Below are 7,148 nucleotides of genomic sequence, written 5' to 3'. Positions count from 1 at the left end.
GGCCCAAGGGACAAGTGCAGACTGTGGCAGGTTTTGTTTTGCCCAGATGATCTTCTAAAAAAAACTATATATAGACGAGTGAAACTTTTAAAAGTTGAGATTTAATTAAAAGAACAAAACGCTCACATTTTCAGCATCTCTTAAAAAGTTGTAAATTCCAGTAATACTAATCATTCCCGCTTAAGAACGAGGTGGAGCTGGGCAGTGGAGCATTCAGCTCGTGCCTGAGTCCTGTGGACTTTGCAGTACATCGCCCAGGACAAATGCCAACGGTCATTTGGCAGAGTGTGTGAGGACTTGACCGGGTTCACAGCATTTCCAGAATAGATTTTGAGTGCAGATTTTGAGTCCAGAATAGATTTTTCTGGAAGGGTAGGCAGCCGGAAGTTCTATGGAGGTGAGAGTCCTCCTTGGTCTACTCATGCGATTTCCGGGCATCGTTTTTTATAGGCTGAAAAATGAGACATTTCAGCAAACGACCAGCTTACCTTCTTAAAAAAGTGGAATCTGTGATATTGAGCTCTCAAGTCCCCCGTCCAACTGTCCCCTCGCCATCCCAATTATGTCAAAGATCCTGCCCCAAATGAAACGTCTGTGCTCCCTCAAATCCTGTCCTTTCTGCTGTCTCCTGCAGGGAATAGCCTCTCCCTCCTTCCAGCTGTGAAAACTGAAAACCGGGAACCTCTTGCTCATTATCTGCTTCCTTTTTACCCCTTGCCAATCGTTACGAAGGCCTGGTGATTTTACTCCCAAAGAGCTGTTGACTGTGACCCCTTCTCTTTGGCTTTGCTGCCCAGAGTCCTCAGTTCTATTACTTATCTATGTGTTTGTTTGTTTTTTTCAATTTCTGTCACCTTCTGGCCATAACAATGGCAAAGGCCTCCTCCCTGGTCTCTCATAGCCCCTTGGCCCACTTGGATCTCTCTGTCTCGCATCAGCCACCCACAGCCCAGAACGGATCCCGTCTCCTCCCGGCTCCAGATAGTCCCATGGCTTCCTATTGTTCTCAAGATACCAGGCCCACATTCCTTTGCACACACTTGCCTTTTCGCAGAGCCTTGGCATTTGCTTTTTACATGCCTTGTGTCGCTTGTCACCCTCCTCTCTTCCTTAGCAAATTGACCTTCATAGGCAAGCAAATCACTCCAGTTCCCGGGCCAACGCATGGCTGGGGATATGTTTCTGTGAGGGAGAAAGACTAGAGTCAAATTATTTTGCTTTTCCTTGAGCAATACTTGATTTTTAATTTCTTCTTTCGGGACTTGCTGTGATTGCAGCAGTCAAGTCTGGACTTTTCCTGACACTGAAATGTTCATCTTTCTGTAAAACTGATAGAAGAGTAATTGTTTTACATGCTTGAACTGAAGAGTGATAAAGTGGCACAGGGCCAATTTGAGAGTGGGGACTTCCTAGTTCTTCTGAAAGCAAATTCTAGAAATATTTGGTTTTGGGCTATGGCTCTATATGTCAATTATGCTTTCAGAGGACCAGCCTCTGCCGAGGTGACTTTTTGGTCTTAGGAGGTCAGATGCTGAATTTTGAGTGGTGCCCACGCCACACTGATTAGTAGAAGTGGATAATCGTCTATGCAGTTGCTCTGTTCAGCATGGTAGTCACTTCCTAAATATGACTATTTAAATGTATTCATTTTTATTTTTAAAACTATTTTATTTATTTATTCATGAGAGACACAGAGAGAGTGAGAGGCAGAGACACAGGCAGAGGGAGAAGCAGGCTCCATGCAGGAAGCCCGAAGTGGGACTCGATCCTGGGTTTCCAGGATCACGCCCTGGGCTGAAGGCGGCGCTAAACCACTGAGCCACCCGGGCTGCCCCCTGACTATTTAAATTTACTAAAAGTAAATGAAATAAAAACTCTTTCTTTAGCTACAGTAGGCATGTTTCAAAAGCCCAACATGCACATGTGGCTAGTGGCTGTCATATTGGGCAGTGAAGATAATATCCTTGTGGAAAGTTCTGTTGGACAGCATGCCATAGAGCTTTCCAGAAAGGGGATCTTCTTTTTTTTTTTTTAATTTTTAAATTTTTATTTATTTATTTTTTTGAATAAATTTATTTTTTATTGGTGTTCAATTTACCAACATACAGAATAACACCCAGTGCTCATCCCATCAAGTGCCCCCCTCAGTGCCCATCACCCATTCACCCCCACCCCCCGCCCTCCTCCCCTTCCACCACCCCTAGTTCGTTTCCCAGAGTTAGGAGTCTTCCATGTTCTGTCTCCCTTTCTGATATTTCCTACCCATTTCTTCTCCCTTCTGAAAGGGGATCTTCTATTGACATATATAATATGCTTATAGCAACATGTTTTCTTTCAATTAAAAGTAATTAATCTGTTATTTTAAGTGACAGTTGTTAATTGGCTTTTAGTGAAACCATGAGGAAAGGAAGTGAATTCATGTGACCTGGAGGGAAGAAAGTAGGTCAGAGTAACACACGGAAGGTGGTTGAAATTTGCAGAGGGAGCCCAGTTGAGGGGTCCCAGGAGCTTGGAGGGAGGAAGGCTGTATCATGCTGGCTCCCTCAGGACACAGACAAGATTATCACATGATTTGTGTCCACAGGAAAACACAATCTAGGGCCTTTTTCACTTTTCCATAGGATTGAGCTGATAGTTAAGGAGGAGAGTAAGCAGTCTCCATACCTGGAACAGGACAAGTAAGTGCCAGTGATGTGACACCCTTCCAAAAATTCCTACCTCTGTCACGGCACCTCCATTCATTCATTTCTGGAGTACCTTTTACTTGTAAGTGGTCTTCATATCTATATTCTTAGTTTGTTGCTACTTCCCCTCCCCACTTTGTTTTCCTACTGAAGCTGTGGAGAAGTGGATAATTCTATTTTGGTGCTTGGTGTAGGCAGGTGATTAGATTACATTATAGTTCAACTGAATGATTGCTGTTGTCCTCCTAGCTAATGGTTATAGGAGTAGAAACAGCCATTGGTTATTAAGGATTTACTGTGTGCCAGGATTTGGACGGAGGCCTGCATATGCTTGACCTCTTTCAGTACTTCACACACAAAGTCTGGGTAGTTTCCATGGTGGGTAAGAGTGGAGGTCTCCATGCTGGCCTTACCGTTTACTAGCTGTGCCTCAGTTTCCTAATTAGAGGCCGTTCGTGGTATTTACTTCACTTCTTATTGGGTGAAATGAATTATGTGGAAATCACTTAAAATAGAGTTTGCATGTAAGAAACATGAGATACCACTTCACATGTCTCAAAAAGACAAAAGGTAAGTGTTGGTGAAGTTGTGGAGCAAAGGAACCCCTTAAACACTGTTGGTGGGAACGTAGATTGGTACAGCCAGGATGGAAACAGAATGGAAGTTCCTCAAAATATTTAAAACAGAACGGCCATCTGATCCAGCAATCCAATCCCACTTCCAGGTATACACCCAAAGGCAATAAAATCAGGATCTTGAAGAGATACTTGCAATCTCACATTCACTGCAGCATTGTTCATGGTGGCAAAGGCATGGGAACAATCTAAGCGTCCACTGATGGATGAATGGATAAAGAAAATGTGGTACATATACAATGGGATATTATTCAGCCTTAAAAGAGAAGGAAAGCCACCTTTTGTGACACCAGGGATGAACCTGGGGGACATTATGCAAAGTGAGATAGGCCAGACACAGAAAGACAAACACTGGCTGAGCGCACTTACCTGTATAATCTAAAAGCCCCTAAAATCTGAAACTAATATGACATTGTGTGTCAACTATACCTCAATTTTAAAAAGTTACAAATTAAAAAACAATCCTTTGACCAAAAAAGGTCAAATTCCTAGGAGCAGAGAGAATGATGATTATCTGGGGTTGGGGGTAGGGAGAAACGGGGACATGTCAGCCAAAGGGTAAGTTTCAGTTATACAAGATGAGTAAATTCTGGAGAAGTGATGTGTAGCACGGTGACTAGAGTCAACAATACTGTGTTGTGTACTTGAAATTTGCTGAGTAGTTAGACCTTAAGTGTTCTCAGCGCTCGCGCGCGCACACACACACGATAACCATGTGAAGTAATGGACATGGTAATTAGCTTGATTGTGGTGATTATTTCACAGTGTATATGTATATTAAAACATCAAAAAAAAATAAAACATCAAGTTGTACACTTTATATAAATGCAATTTTGTCAAAAAACAACAACAACAAAAAACTTCCTTGAAGAAACAATAATTATTCTTACTGTCATTATCTCTATTTTTGCTGGTGAAGAGACATGGCTTTAAGGAGGCTTAAGGAGATTAAATAATGTTCCCAAGGCCAGATATTTTTAGTAGGAGGAGGTGCTGGGTCTGGATTTTATCATTTGGATGCCAAAGTCCAAATGACTCCTTGCTAATGAGTTTGACTATTATCCAGCTATGTCAATATGTTATCATGTAAGATAATGTATACAGAAGTGATTTGAAAATTTAGTCAAGATGAGATTATCATAATCGTCTTCAGCAAAAAAGGACTATGTGCTAACTTTGTCTCAGATTTATCACACCAACTATTTTTTTTTTTTTTTTTGAGTAAGTAAATTCACTTTCTTCAGCTACTTAAAAAGGGATGTTATCATGCCTGTGACTTTTAGCAGAGGTTCTGGAGGGTTTCCAATTCGTACCAAAATAACACGTTTGGGGAGTTGTCCTTAAGAGCGGGAATACAGTCTTTATAGAAGTGAAGATACCAATTAGGATTTCAGAATACTAAAGAATCCTAGATACTGGTTGGATCACAAAGATTTGTTGATGGCAATGGTGTCAGAAACTATTAGGCACCAGGAGAATGCTAATAAATGAGACATGGTCCCTACCTTAGAGAGGCACAATGGTTAGTGGAAGAAAAGGCTCTCTAAGCGCTGATGGATGAGTAAGAGCTTTCTGAGGAGGGTAGATGAGGCATTTCAATGGAAAAGGAAAAAGAACAAAACACAGAGCCCTGGAGGAGTATTTCTTGATTAAATGGTTAGTTGTTTGGAACGGCTCGAGCTTAGGACACACAGGGGCAAGTCTCTGGAAATGAACTTGGGCAGAGACGCTGTGTTGAGAATTATGCTAAGAAGTTTGGACCCTATACCAAGTGCTAATTGAAGGCATTAGATAAAAGGATTACTAGGTTAGACTTGTGTTTGAGAATGGTAACTTGGCACTTTCATGGGAGGTGGATGGAGAAGGGGGTGAACCTGGAGTCAGAGAAAATAGTCAATGGAAGAATTTGGATAGTCCAGGGGAGGGTGACAGGGTGCCGAAGCTGGAGGATAGATGGATGCAAGGGACATTTCAGAGATAAAGTGAGGAGGACTTGGTGACCAAGTGAGGAGGCCGTGTCCGCGTCTCTGGGAGCTTGATGAGGCTAGGGAAGAGGAAGAACTACAATTCACTTACTTGGTGCTTACTCTGTGTGAGCACCACACTAAGCACTAGAGATCCAAAAACAAGTAGGGGGGGGGCACCTGTGCTTAAGTAGCTGGGAGGAGTGGCAAGGGTCATAATAAATACACACAGTGCAAAGCCATGTGTGCAATGGTATGTGCACTGAAATTGTGCACGAGAGGCTGCCAACAATTCTAATTTATTTTTATTTTTATTTTTATTTTTATTTTTAGCTCCAGTGACTTGGAGAACACAGCTGATGTGTTCTTGAATAAGAGAGGGAAAATGGAAGAAGAGTAGGGTTCTGGAGGTCTTGCATGCATTGGTTTCGATGTTCACAAGGCGGTTGCAACTTCAGATTTTCCAGCAATAGTCAGTCACAGTCTAGCTCATCCTGGATGTGCAAGAGTTACAGAAAAAGAAAAAAAACAGTAGTTGTCTTTAAAAAACCCTGCTGGCATAATGATTTTCCTTTTAAATGTTTTTGTTATGAATATAAAGAGGGCGGGGGGAGAGAGAGAGAGAGACAGAAAGAAAGAGAGACAGACTATTAATTGCCTCTTTACCTCCCACAGTCCTGGCTTGGGTTTAAAACATTCTTCCTGCATTAATTAAGGGTTCTGTCTGTTTACCCTGAAAACTTCTGGTTCAATTATTTAAAAAAAAAATTGAAATAGCGCTGGAGATGAAATTTGTTTTCATTTTGCAGGCAAGAGGATGATATCCTGAGGGCCTCATAATCAGTGTCCCCTAGTAAAGGTCAGATGACCCATATCTTTACCGTGGTCTTACCTGATACGGATTCAACAGGAATTATGGGTAGACTCATGCAAAACATTCCATAGTCTGCAAAGATTAATGAACGAGCCAAGTGTAAGTACACTAACTTAACCAGTTGGAAAGCAAGTTTAACAAAAGGTAGAAACGAGTACAAAACCAACTTGGAGCCTGTTCTAAACTCTGTATTCCTCTTCATCTGTTTTTAAACAGAAAATTTCTTCTGGGGAGCTCAACGAATTGGGCCTGCGCGGTCTCAGTTTCCACACTCATCGTGAGCTTCTGAGATACTAGTTCACTAAGGAACAGTCATAACCCTGATATTAGAAATCAGGGAAGACATATGATGCAAGATGTTCCATCCCGTAGTGGGAGAGAAGTTTCATGCATCACTGTGTTCGGGAGGAAGGAAAGTAAAACTTGGAAACTTAGGAGAACAGATCCTCTGTGTGAGCACAGAGAAGGCATCTGAGAGCAGGTGTTATCACCGCACGGTGGTTCTCAAGCCTTAGGATTTCACGGACCTGCTGAGCACTGGGGCTTGGGCGACCAGTAACATTTTATTCTGTCGATGTGAAAACCTATCATCTACTACGGCCCTAATTCTTTTTTTTTTTTTTAAGATTTTATTTATTTATTCATGAGAGACACACAGAGAGAGGCAGACACACAGGCAGAGGGAGAAGCAGGCTGCACGCAAAGAGCCCGATGCAGAACTCGAACCCAGTACCCCGGGGTCACACTCTGAGCTGAAGGCAGACACTCGACCACTGAGCCACCCGGGCCTCCCTACTATCACCCTAATTCACGGGAAGTTTTCACACCGAGTGCAGGGAGTGCAGGAAGGCCACTGCTGCAGGGATCGGTGTGCTTGCAACACAGCTGGACTACATTTCCAGCTGCCCCACGGCCACGACTGGCGGTGTCCAGCCCAGCATCCTAAGGCCCAGTGTGGAGAGCTGGAGTTTTGAGAAGAAAGACAGTGGCC

General features: G+C 42.7%; 1 long non-coding RNA gene across 1 annotated transcript; it reads left to right on the top strand.

Moving 5' to 3' along the window:
• Positions 1-5,599: 5,599 nt before the first annotated feature.
• On the top strand, positions 5,600-6,744 carry LOC125752939 (uncharacterized). The gene is made up of 2 exons (XR_007403582.1): positions 5,600-6,256; positions 6,374-6,744. It is a non-coding gene; the product is annotated as an uncharacterized LOC125752939 (long non-coding RNA).
• Positions 6,745-7,148: the final 404 nt, after the last annotated feature.

Source organism: Canis lupus, chromosome 18, assembly GCF_003254725.2.
Source record: "Canis lupus dingo isolate Sandy chromosome 18, ASM325472v2, whole genome shotgun sequence".
Lineage (NCBI taxonomy): Eukaryota > Metazoa > Chordata > Mammalia > Carnivora > Canidae > Canis > Canis lupus.
This window is presented reverse-complemented; position numbering and strand designations above follow the sequence as displayed.